General features: G+C 40.0%; 1 long non-coding RNA gene across 2 annotated transcripts; it reads left to right on the top strand.

Moving 5' to 3' along the window:
• Positions 1–1,036: 1,036 nt before the first annotated feature.
• Positions 1,037–13,438, top strand: LOC310745093. 2 transcript variants are annotated; one of them, XR_014539926.1, is made up of 3 exons: positions 1,047–1,172; positions 2,554–2,592; positions 11,747–13,438. It is a non-coding gene; the product is annotated as an uncharacterized lncRNA (long non-coding RNA). The 2 variants fall into 2 exon arrangements; XR_014539927.1 differs by lacking the exon at positions 11,747–13,438 and adding an exon at positions 2,828–3,367 and having other exon boundaries at positions 1,037–2,592.
• The last annotated feature ends 284 nt before the right edge of the window (positions 13,439–13,722 follow it).

The raw sequence follows: 13,722 nt of genomic DNA, 5'->3' as shown, positions 1-13,722 counted from the left end.
GACAGCAGCAGCAGCTCCCAGCTGATCCTCTTGAGCTCCCTAGCCCTTTCACTCTGTTGCCGCATGGCCTCCCTGGTCCCCCTAAACTGGCTTACTACCTCAGGTGCACTTGTCTTGAGCTGACTCAGAGGTGCCAGCTTCTCAAGATGTTTGAGGGGCCCCCCAAGTGCAACATCTTAAAAAAATCATTTGGGGTGTGTGTGTGTCAAAGTGTCTTGGCTCACAGGAGCCGGCACCGATGCCCTGACTCCTGCAGTTATGCTCCAGAAGAGGACAGCCATTTGTAAGCATATCAGAATAAACCACACGGCTCCCATTATTCAAAATAATAATTGTATGTATATCATTATATACAATGAATTGGAAAAAAATGTTTAAAATAACATTTGTAAAAAATAAATAAATCAGAAGCTTTTCTATTAGGAATTACAGGTTCTGACATCCCAAAAGACCAGAAAAGATTGTTTATGTACACGACAACAGCTGCAAGGATGCTACTAGCCCAAAGATGGAAATAACCAACAGTCCCAACTAGGGAAGAATGGCAAGCCAAACTGCTGGACTATGCTGAAATGGCAAAACTGACCGGGAGACTCAGGAACCAAGAAGATAATGACTTTTAAAAAGAATGGGGAAAATTCATAACTTACTTAGACCATTGTAAACAAATAAAAACATTAGGTGGACTTTAAAAATAACTTGTAAAGAAACGAGACAAGGATAATCTAGAGGGATAAAAACTGTGGAGAATGTAATGATATGTAGCCTTCGAAAAATTATTTTAAGGACCCTTGCAGGGGATGGGGGGAAGTCATGAGATTCAAAGAATCTCATATATTCAAATATATGAGATTCAAAGAATCTCATATATGGATATGTTAAAAGTTTTTTCTTTTACAGTGGATGCTAAGGTTGCGAACATGATCCCTGCAGGATGCACGTTTGCAACCCGCGGCGTTCGTAACCCATGTCTGTGCGTCCGCGCATGCGCGGATTGCGACCTGGCGCTTCTGCTAGGCTGAAAAGCAGGGTGGCAGCAGCCAGGTAAGATGGTCGGGCGCAAGGGAGATGAGTATTGGATGGGAAGATAGCAGGTCTGTCACCCAAGAAATCTAAAAAAAGGAAAAGGACTGGGGTAGCCATGGTGGTGTTGGACCACCCTCGTCCCAGAGGTAAGCTGCCTGAGACCCCCTCAAATCCAACAATGCTTTGAGAATAAATAAATGGCAGCAATCCTCTGCATGTTTGCTCAGAACTAAGTCCAATTGACTTTAATCGGACCTACTCCCAAGTGCATAGGATTGCATGCCAAGGAAATGGATCAATCTCCAGCGATTTCAGCAAGGATCTTTGATAATCTGCAGCTTATTCCGTATGCATTTCACGGGGAGCGGTGAATACTAAAATATTAGAATGTCAGCATCTCAGCTGGAACCTAATGATAATGTTTAAACTGCAAATTCTCGTCCAAATAAATGATTTATAACGGAGAATTGGGAGAGGTTCAGATGACAAGATGACGCCCACGTGTGTGTGTGTACGTGTGTGACAGAGAGAGCTTTTTTCACCCTTTAGGCCGTGAGTCTGAAGAGTTATGCACCGAGGCAAAATCGTTTGATATCTCCATGCCACAATTCCCCAAAGTTTAAAAATAGAATTAATGGGCTTTGGCTCCTAGGGACTGGACGTCTTAATGAATGGGTGGCTGTAAAGGACTTCATGGGGCTAGAAGCACTTTAAAGTGCAAGTGTTTTTATTATGACTGTCTGTCAGATTTCTTTTTCTAACAATGTCTTGAAGGTTTCTACAGCCTTATAGCACACTTGCTTCTTAATTTCACCCTAAGAGACTCTCGGGTTACGTTAATGCCCAGTAGCTTCTAAAGCACATTTATATCCAATGCGCTAATTTTTTCCCTTTAGGTTTTTTTTTTAAAAAAGCATATGTATTAACAGAGCTATACAACATTGGCTGGCTGCTACAAATTGCCTTCCCTGACACATCTCTCTTATATAGGAGATGCCACTCCTGGGCTTCCTGTAGAGAAAGCAATAGCTGGGCGAATGTTTTATTCATACGTAATATCTGGATTCTCCTTGGTTGTATTTTTAAGTGTCCACAGATCACGGAAAGGACATGATTCACAGGCCTCTCTTTCTCTTTAAAGAAAAAGAAAAAAGCAGGTGATTTATTATGGTTGTAAAAAGCCTTTTTGAGATGGCAATGCCTGAGGTAAGTTGTTTAAAAGGAAAGCCTATTTTTACACGAATCCTGGAGCCCTTGTATAAGGTTTGTTCTGTTGATTTTCAAAATGATGGTGGTAAAAGGGGGTGGGGGTGGAATCTTACTATCATAGACAATGACTTTGTCAACTGCTATGATTCAGTTTAGTAGCACAGTACTTATTACCATTATTCATTACTATCAGTACTATTTTTCTAGAAAAAGAGGTGCCACAACCCACCATGAATGCTTCTCTAGTTCTCTTACAGTGGCATATGTGAATGGCCTATGTTCCAAGCATTAATAAACTGACTGACTTTCTTATAATAGCAATGGTGCCCACCTGAGAGTTGTCGGAACTGAGTTCCGGTAAGTTATGGCTTTTTAAAAAAGCCCTAATTGTTATTATTAAATTTCTCCTGTGAGTTATTCGAGGATCATGGGGCAGTTTACAATATGAATTAATTCTTAAATCCTGTTGTGGCGAGGGAGGGTATAGGCACTTCGGACCCTGTTCACACGGCATCCAACTTTTTTGTACCTGAAATTGGGACAGGGGTGAAATCCCCAAAAAGGATGTTACTTTTTTCTGTATGCCAAACAGCTGCGAGAATATTGTTAGTGACGAATTGGAAGAAACAAGATTTACCAACTATCGAAGAATGGCAGATGAAGATGATGGACTCTATGGAACTTGCCAAACTGACTGGGAGACTCCGAGACCAGAAAGAAGAGAAGGTGGAAAAAGACTGGAAGAAGTTTAAGGAATATTTGGAAAAAATATGTTAATATTTAAACCTTAGAATAGCTTTGGAAGTGGATATAGGCTGTAGGGTTAGAAGTAGAAGATAGGGTATTTTAAAATAGTATTATTTGTAAGTGATAAAATGTGAAGTTATTTTAAGTGTGATTTTTTTTAAAAAAAAGATGGTTAGAAATTATGATATATGTAAACTGCTAATGATGAAGTAAAACGAAAATCAGATAGGTGGGACTTGGGGAAGCCCACTTAACAATGTTTAAGAAAATAAGGATATGACAATAATTTGTTTGTATTGTTTGTCTTTTCTGTTTGTGTTTTCTTATTTGTGTTATAAAATGAATACAAATTTTTGAAAAAAAGAAATAAAATGAAATTGGGACATGAGTTGCTCCCAGCGAGTCACATGACCCACACCACGCTCTCACCCTGAAGAAAGCAAGACGAGAGCGCATGAAATCAGAGCACTGGTTCTCAGGGCTCGTCAGAGGGTTGTGCCAGATTGCAAATGAATATGGCAGAAATTAGTGAGGCCAGGTCCGATTTTTCAGCAAAAGGGTGCAGCTGAACTGCCCCTCCCTCCAGAGCTGGTAAATGGTGTTCTTGGCTACCAGGACTACCTTCTATTCCAGGAGGGGTTGGACTGCATGATCCTTGTGCTCCCTCCCAACTCTACAATTCTATGATTCTGTGACTAGGAGTGGGTCCAGGAGCGTCAGCAAACTGCAAAACTGGTTTGTAGATTGGTGTGTGACCATATTCATTCAAAATGTAAAGAAACTGAAGGAACATTCTTTCACCTTTGGTGGATGTGCCCAAAGATTAAGGCTTTCTGGGAGATGATATATAATGAAATGAAAAAGGTATTTAAATATACCTTCCTGAAGAAACCAGAGGCCTTTCTCCTGGGCATAGTCGGCCAATTGGTGTCAAAGAAGGATAGAACTTTCTTTATGTATGCCACAACAGCAGCAAGAATACTTATTGCAAAGTATTGGAAGACACAAGAGCTACCCACCCTGGAAGAGTGGCAGATGAAGGTGACGGATTATATGGAATTGGCGGAAATGACTGGCAGAATCCGTGACCTGGGAGAAGAGGTGGTGGAAAAAGACTGGAAGAAATTTAAAGACTATCTTCAGAAACACTGTAAAATTAATGAATGTTAAAATGATGTTGGACTGAAAATAAGTGGCATTAGCAACAAAGTTAATAAGAATATGCAAAAATGAATTGATAAATAGATGAAAATATAGAGTTACAACATGTTAAGATATAGAGTTAAGATAAACGAAAGAGGGTAAGGATTTGCTGACTTGATTATTTAAATGGGAATACAAAAAGGGGAGGTGTGAGGAGGCCAAGGAAATAAGATAACGAGTCAGGGTTACAAAAATGGATTTGTTTTTATTTTCCTTTTCTTATTTTATGTATTTTTCTATGTTTCTTTTATTGTATTTCTTTCTTTTTATATGATCTTTTAAATTCATGTCTTTGTAAAACTCCAATAAATATCTTTAAAAAAAAAACAAACAAAAAAAACAGCCTGTACCCCTGTAGAGTGCCTGAACAAAGGAGGACTCCATCTTGTGTAGATTAAGCTTCCGTTTGTTCACGCTCATCCAGTCCAAAAATGATTAAAACACAGTCAGATGGCTCAAAGTAATAAAAACAGTATTGGAAGATGCCTGAAATTACGGTACCTGCAATGACGGTATGAAAAATCTCTTTTGAGTAGGGAATACAGCAGTCATTAATGGCTGGACAACATACACACACACAAACAAACAAACAAACAAACAAACAAACAAACAAACATGTGCTATCTCTTCAATGAATTAGTCCCACAACTAAATGCATGATCTGGCTATTATTAGAAGGAATGTTTGAAATTAACGCTATGGAAATTCTAACCGTAGTTTTTGATTGCCAGTGGTTGTTTCTTTCACACAAATCTATTTGGTTATATAAAGGTGATGATTTATTAAATTTGTATACCATCCCATACCTGTAGGTCTTAAGGTGGTTCACAACATAAAATCACAATATAAAAAATACATAATACATAATAAAAATAAGAACAAAAACAAACCAGTAACACTCCCCCGCCTTCTGCAACACATTTAAAAGGGCATCGGATGTCAATCAGCGAAAGGCCTGGTTAAAGAGGAACGTTTTTGCCTGGCACTTAAAGGTGTATAATGAAGGTACCAGCCGAACCTCTCTGGGGAGAGCATTCCACAAGTAGGGAGCCACTGCAGAAAAGGCCCATTCTTGTGTTGCCACCCTCTGGATCTCTCGTGGAGGAGGCACACAAAGAAGGGTCTGGCTGGTTAATATGGGGAGAGGTGGTCCTTGAAGTATCGCAGTCCTTTTGCACTCTTCTAACATTGCTCACGGGTGGACGTAGGTGGCGCTGTGGGTTAAACCACAAAGCCTAGGGCTTGCCGATCAGAAGGTCGGCCGTTCGAATCCCTGCGACGGGGTGAGCTCCTGTTGCTCGATCCCTGCTCGTGCCGACCTAGCAGTTTGAAAGCACAAAGTGCAAGTAGATAAATAGGTACCGCTCCGGCGGGAAGGTAAACGGCGTTCCCGTGCGCTGCTCTGGTTCGCCAGAAGCGGCTTAGTCATGCTGGCCACATGACCTGGAAGCTGTACGCCGGCTCCCTTGGCCAGTAAAGCGAGATGAGCGCCACAACCCAGAGTTGTCCGTGACTGGACCTAACAGTCTGGGGTCCCTTTACCTTTAATATTGCTCAAGGTGTCTTACAATGGTTTTAAAAAACAGGTCATCTAGATCTTCCCTTGTTGTTGCACTTACGGAGAGTCAAACCAAGGAAGCTGCCTTATTCCAGGTTAGACTATTTGTCCATCTGACCCCATACTGTCTACTGTGGTGGTGGATCTACAGGAAATGGTCAAAACTTGACTTCCAGAGATGGAAACTGGGATATTGTGCATGAAAAGTTATGGTCCTTACTTAAGCTTGCATGTCTGAGCTCACCTTTAGACTCAAAGTCTCTCACCAGCAGAGGCTCTCCTGCCCTATTGGACCACTTCTCCATTTGCTGTTGGGGACACCTGGTGAGCTACAATGGGAAATAATAGTATATTTCAATATAATGGGGAAAATTCTGACTCCAACAGACCACTATGGAAATACATTTCCACATTTTTTTTGAGAACTACCAAGATTCTTGGCTTTCCAGAATTTCACCCATCTATATTTTTTTTTAATCTTCTGACCTTCAAGCTATATTTATAAGCAGATGAGTTGTCCATTAATAAATATATCATTGCTCATTTGAGGGGAACCAGGTTTTCCACAGGGCTCAATCACTTCATCTTCACCACTGTGTTGCATTAGCATTCCAATTTGTTCAACTAATATATATCAACTGATGGAAGGAATTCTGGGAGACCACACCTGGCATCCTGCACAATGGAATAACACAAATCACCTAAAGGTACCAGGTTTTTCACATCAGTTGGAGCCATAAATGACCGGGAATGGAATAACATGCACATTCTTCAATAGTCTGTTGAAGAGTTTCAGGATTTCGGATACCAGAAGTGCCTCTATTGCCACCTGCTGGGCTTTGTGGATTCATGAATAGGATCATTTGGTTCTTTTCCAAATACAGATTTGGGGTTATTGCTGTCCGGAATGTCTCTTGTACAAACAAACTGGCCAATGAACTCTATCCCCCACCCTTCGAGTGAAGAGGACTGCTTCAGAAATAGGAACATTAGCTTTCGGTGTTAATTTATAGAGCTAATCTCTTGCAAGTATTTAAAACACATGCCAGCTCACACAGCTGAGAATTTCTTGTCTCAACTGACATTTTGTGTTGAACAATTCTTCTCTCAACTAATCAATCATCTCTCCCCCCCCCCCCCGCAGATTTAAGTGATTTTATATGGGTCACACATGTGTACAGTATTATTAGTATAGTGTGCATGCACACACACACACCCTGGTCGAAAAAAATGAAAAACAGTTGCAAAGAACGCTGGACAGTCCTGAATGAAACGTGCTATTTTCCCCCTGCCTTTGAAATGTTTTTCATTGACGTAGAGAGTATGCTTAGGATCGCCACCTCAGACATAGCTCTGAACGAGACACAATTTATGGAAGCATGATGAGATATAGATTTCAAGCTTGAAGGGGCATGTGGAGCCTGGAAGTTTCGGATGAATTCATTCGATTACTTTAAGTGGTAGCAAATGGAAACATCTGCGAGGGGGCCGTTTTAATCCACTTCCAAACTGTGTTTCTGCTTTGAAGGATTCTGTTGTAAAACAAAGAAAAGCAAAAGACCTTCGCGCAAAGAAGGGTATCATTACAAATCCGAAACTCAAAAAGAGAGGTTTCGCTAGGTAGATAAAGGGAATAGATTAATGAAGTGCAATGTACGTGGATCCCAACGCTTTTTGAAACACTATAAGTATCAGCAAATGTAAGATGAAAACAACAACAACAACAACAATTTATTATTTATACCCCGCCCATCTGGCTGGGCTTCCAAAAAAAATAATATTAAAATACTGTACTACATCAAACATTAAAAGCCTCCCTAAACAACATGAGGACATCCATTTAAAAACTGATACACACACATATGAGAAATAATATTTATTTATTATATCCACTGTCTCATAACATGAGCTCTCAAGGCAGCAATTAGCAATATGTCAACATAAACCAATCATGTTGAAATAACCACCAACAAATAGGGATGGGATGGGAAGAAATCTGGTTTGGATTGGATTTTTATCCAAAGCTACCTAATTCACCCTTTCTGAAACAAAACACAAACTAAAACACAGCAAACCTCTGAAATTCACCCTTCTCCTTTTGTTTTTTTGATGCAGTTCTCCAGATGTGTAAACAAAAATGTGCACATTAGAGAAAAGGGTGCACAAAAAACATATACATTAATTAAGATAATATATGTGCTGTTTTATATTAGGGGAAACTTGGAAAAATGTGTCTTATCAAGCGCAATGTGTATGTTAAGAGAAATTTGCACTAAAATGCTGGTGGATTTTTTGAAAAAGATACTGCGAACCAGCACAGAAATGAAGAGAACTGAAGACTGGAAAAATGAGAAACGGAGAATGGACAGATCCTTCCACCTCTGCTATCAAGCTGAAATGAGGATGGCAGTGATAGTGTCCCGCAGCAAGGAAGCATCACTGCAGTGCATTCTGGGTAATTGTAATAGTGGTTGCCTGGCATCCCTCAGAGCACTAGGAAAGGAGACTCAGGAAAGCAAGGCCTGAAATAATGTGTGGTCAACAGCTGTTTAAGGATACTATCTGTTGAAGGAGCGTCTCCACCTCCATCGTTCAGCTGAGGTCCAGCTCCGAGGACCTTCCGGCTGTTCCCTCACTGTGAGAAGTGAAGTTACAGGGAACCAGGCAGAAGGTCTTCTCAGTAGTGGCGCCTGCCCTGCGAAACGCCCTCCCATCAGATGTCAAAGAAATAAACAACTATCTGACGTTTAGAAGTCATCTGAAGGCAGCCCTGTTCAGGGAAGGTTTTAATGACTGATGTTTTAATGTATTTATAATCTATTGTTGGAAGCTGCCCAGAGTGTCTGGGGAAACCCAGCCAGATGGGAGGGGTATAAATAATAAATTAGTAGTAGTAGTAGTAGTAGTAGTAGTAGTAGTAGTAGTATTGATGCAGCAGCAAAGAAAGCTTACGCTATTCCAGGCTGCATGCACAGAAGTATAGGGTCCAGATCACAGGAAGAAGTAGTACCACTCTATTTTGCCTTGGTCGGACCACACCTGGAATATTGTGTCCAGTTCTGGGTGTCACAATTTAAGAAGGATGTTGACAAGCTGGAACACATGCAGAGGAGGGCAACCAAGATGATCAAGGGTCTGGAAACCAAGCTTTATGAGGAACAGTTGAAGGAGCTGGGTACGTTTAGCCTGGAAAAGAGGACACTGAGAGGAGATATGATAGCCAACTTCAAACATCTCAAGTGCTGTCACATGGAAGCGGGAACAAGCTTCTGTTCTGGAGGGTAGGACTCAAGTTACAAGAAAGGAGATTTCGACTAAACATCAGGAAGAACTTTCTGACAGTAAGAGCTGTTCGACAGTGGATTGGAACGGTCTCCCTCAGGAGGTTGTGGACTCTCCTTCCATGGAGGTTTTTAAGCAGAGGTTGGATGGCCATCTGTCATGGATGCTTTAGCTGAGATTCCTGCATTGCAAGGGGTTGGACTAGATGACTCTTGGGGTCCCTTCCAACATTACAATTCTATGATGCCATCCTGCACATCTCATCTCCTTAAAACTCACCTTTACTGTGCAGCCTTAGGCTTAATCTCTCAGTCTTTGCCACTAGATGAAGCCTGGGTATGTGAAATGCATTTGTTCAAATGTTCACCCCACCCCATTTTCTTCCCTTCCTTGCTCTGTTGTCCCCCACTGCTGAAATTTAGACTGTAAAATCTCGAGGTAGGAAAACAGTGCGTTTTTGTGTTTCTTGCCCTTTGAAGTGCCATAATCACTAAGGCTTCAATCATATACATCGGTATCAAAAGAATTAAAACGCATTAAACTCAGTGGGGCTTACTTTGAAGCGGGCATCTTCTAGGGTTGAACTGTCCATTTAGCCCTGGAAAGATCTGATTGTTGCCATTAATTATCAACAAGGCTTCGAAGTCAGCTTCATAAAGGTGCTTCTCCATTGCTTCCGGTAATTATTTCCAGAAGGCCTCCCTCAAACATGGTGGACTCTGGAATTTCACTTCCAATCACCCCAGATTCAGGACATTTTTGAAATATTGTATAGCTGTCAACTTTTCCCTTTTCTTGCGAGGAATCTTATTCAGAATAAGGGAATTTCCCTTAAAAATTGGGAAACGTTGACAGCTATGATATTGTGATAATTCAAGTTGGCACAAATCCATGCGATAAAGAGATGACATTGTAAACCTCTGCATTATCTGGGTTTTTAAAAAAATGAATTATGACAGGGTTGTTTTTATTATTTTTTAGCAAAATGTTAAAAAAGGATTCAAGGCATCAATTAATACATTTACATATAAAATCTCCCAGAAGATAAAATGAGTGCAAGGCAGAAAGATTACAAAGGCCAATCCATGACACATGGTGTGTTTACACATGTACATTAATGTCATTTTCCACTTCAGTGAGTAAAAGCAATTATACGGTGTTCACATTTTCTAGCTTGATGCGTTTTTCGCCATATGCTGCCCAATTTTGTCTCTCTGTTAAGAAATCAAGCAGGGAGTAAAGATGAAATCACATCTAAGACAGATATGATCGATTCTGAAATATGTATGCCTTTTTAAAATTGCCACAGGTTTACGTCTTCTACTGCTTGTGTGACTTCATTCCTTACCTTGCTGCATTAGGATTTAAGCTTGATTTTTATTTTTATTTTTTTAAAAAAAACATATTTGGAGCTGGATCATGAATTTCTCATGCAATTTTCCTCAGCGGACAGGAATTTTGAGTAGCAGCAGAGTAACAATCTAATTTATTACCCCATGAATTATATGGCTCCTAGTTTAAAAAGCTTTGATTAACATCAGTTGCTATTTGGTCATGCTTATCAGCCATATTTAAATTTAAATTATTTTCTTAAAGAGCAATATACTGTTTTTCCCCATTATAGCAGGAATAGGGAACCAATGGCCTTCCAGATGTTGAGATTGCAGCTTCCATCATGGCCAATGATGAGGAATTGTGGGAGTTGTATTCTAATAACATCTGGAGGTCACCAGGCTCCCCATTCCTGCCTTTAAGTAAGTTCTGACCTGTATTCTAAAAATATTAGGAGATTAAAGCGACAATGTTATGCCCAAGTATCTGTGAGTAAGCTCTGTTTAACTTAATGGGACTTACTTTTGAGCATACAGTCACAGGGCTGCATTATACACTGTGTTTTGGCACCTACAGCCATTTTACTAATTTCTGGCCAGAATCCAGAGATCCCTGTGGATGCCCATGAGATTCTGAACAACACCAAGCCTTACACCATTTCTTTTTCCAAAATGAAGCTCATTGGGCTGCTCCAGAGAGTTCTCTGAATGCGACGGACAACTTTTTAAATGCAAATTGATCGCAACAATGAATATACAGTCATTGCAGAAGAAGAAAAAATGACATGGATGGACTCAAATTATCACTGATTGTTTTCCTTTCCAACAAATAACAAAATTGCTGTGTGATTTTCAGTCTTTCACCTCTTAACTGAACATTATTGGTTAATTTGAACCTGTGCACAGTTCCTATAATGTCAGTCTGGGAAGGAAGAGATTCAGAGAGGCCTTTCTCTTCTGTATTTCTGCTCTGCGTTTTCATTTAGATTAGCTTTTTAGCCTTGATGAAAAGGTGTTTGGCATTAATCTTTGTATTCCCCCACCCCCAAATCAATAATTTGTTTTTCAAATAACAGCAATGATAAGGATAACAGCCAGAGCAGAGAATATCTCCTAAGCACTATGTTGAATTCCTCACTTTGTATCTTATGGTTTTAATACTTATAAGCAAGTTGCCCAGATAATGTTTGCTATTGTTTGGCATATCAGTAATGAAGATTAACAACCTACTTTACACAGTTGTTATAAGAATAGAAATGTGCGTGTGTGGGTGCCCCAGATTTTTACATGTGGCTCGTTAGAAGATAAGTATAAAGATATTTATAATTTTTACTGCTGAATGTCAACAACTGCAGTATTATTTCTAATGCACGATTATCTTGGCAAATAGGAGGCACTCCCTGTGGAAGGAAATGGAAGGAGCCGCTCTCCAACTACTAGGTTTGCACAGATGACCAAAAAAAAAAAGACTGTTAGAGGATCAAGGACAAACTTTTCAGCTAGTGGAGGGAGTTGTATAATAGAAGTTCCACAAAGGCTTTGCGATTTCAACCTGCCTATGGAATTGCTAGCAGTTCTGTCATAGATAAAAAGAGAGTCTAGCAAGCTAGACGGCTTTTTAAACAAAATGTTTTGCAAGATGCCAAATGGTTTTCAAGACTTTTTTTTTTTTTTGCATTGTCTGGCAAAAAAATGGAATTTAAATCAGTTGCATGGGTCTGGCACATGGAAAGTGTGATGATGAAGAAGAAAAAATGTGTTGATGGGTCACAATACAGCCAACATCTCTGAAAGCAAGGAAAATGAATTCCTGCTTTCTTTTACTCCTTTAGAATGGATTAAAAAAAAAAAAGATAGAGGAGAAAGATAAATGAAAATGGCCAATTGGATCTGAGCTTATGCTGCTGAAATGCAAATTAACTGTGGAAAAAACGTTGGTGTCAATGTGTTCCCTAACGACATCATAAAAATTACCACTTGTCATCATGCAAACTACTACAAAAACTGGCACAATTTGTGTTCAGTGTTCATTTTGCAGTAATGTTTTGAATTTTGGCACACTGTTGCTGGTGTGCTTAGGATCAGGGTCTTGACAACAGTGCTCTGAAGGCTGACCATGAATTTAACTCATTGAATTCAGTTTTAACCTCCCAAGTGCAGAAGATATAAAATTTCTCTTCTGGATGGGTTTATGTTTCATGGAGAAAGGAAGCACAAGACTTGTACTTCCTGTTCCCTTCAGATCTTGGGCATAGCCAAAGGTATTTTCAGTGCTGGAAAAGCTCCTTTGCTGGCTGAGGTTTCTTCTGTGAAGTCATGATGATCAAAGTGTTATTTTGGGTTTATGCAGTGCAGAACTTCAGTACAGGAACTGACCTTTTGATTTAATAAATTGAACATGTTTCCTCTTCTGTGAATTTGAGGTGCCATTGATTGATCTGAAAATCTTTTCCCTCAAAGGATATGGATTTCAAACACTATTTGAATAAACTTAGGGATTTTGAAAGAGGTTTTTTCCACTTAATAACCTGTGATACTATTTCTTGTTTTCATTACAAAGTAAATTGTGAAACATGATAGCTTGGCAACGAGAAGCTATTGAATCTCATTTAATTTTAAATTGTACAGGGACCTCCAGCACACTTCATCTGGAGGCACAGATGCTGGCGACAATTCTCTCGGAATAGTCAAATTTGTCATAAAATACCCACAACCAGCTTTGTGACCTTAGGTGAAAACTCAGACAAGATTCAGTTCTTTCCTGCAGTTCAGGTGGTTCATGGTATTGTTTAACAATGTAGGTTAGATTTCGCCCCATATTTCCGAATAACTTCACTGGCCACTTAATAAAACACTTTCTTTCAGCAGAAAAAAGTATATATTCCCTGCTTTTTGCGAATCTGTTAAACCATATTTGGTTCCTTCATACTTTTAACCCTCTCACATCAACATTCACTGGAGAAGAGCTGTTCCAAATACAGTGGTACCTCGGGTTACGTATGCTTCAAGCTACATACACTTCAGGTTACAGATTCCGCTAGCCCAGAAATAGTACCTTGGTTTAAGAACTTTGCTTCAGGATGAGAACAGAAATTGTGCTCTGGCAGCACGGCAGCAGCAGGAGGCCCCATTAGCTAAAGTGGTGCTTCAGGTTAAGAACAGTTTCAGGTTAAGTACGGACCACCGGAATGAATTAAGTACTTAACTCGAGGTACCACTGTACAGTAACAGCCATTATAATGCTAAATGTAAACAACTGTCCAGGGCTCCCTTGACACTCCTGTAGCCAAGGCTGTGTGTCCTCAGCAGGGCTTGCCCTACCATTAGACAGGGTGAGGCAATTGCCTCAGGTGGCAGATGCTGGGG

This window comes from Podarcis filfolensis (genome assembly GCF_964270895.1).
Source record: "Podarcis filfolensis genome assembly, chromosome: 11".
NCBI lineage: Eukaryota > Metazoa > Chordata > Lepidosauria > Squamata > Lacertidae > Podarcis > Podarcis filfolensis.
Note: the sequence above shows the minus strand (reverse complement) of the source record. Positions and strands in the feature narration are given on the sequence as shown.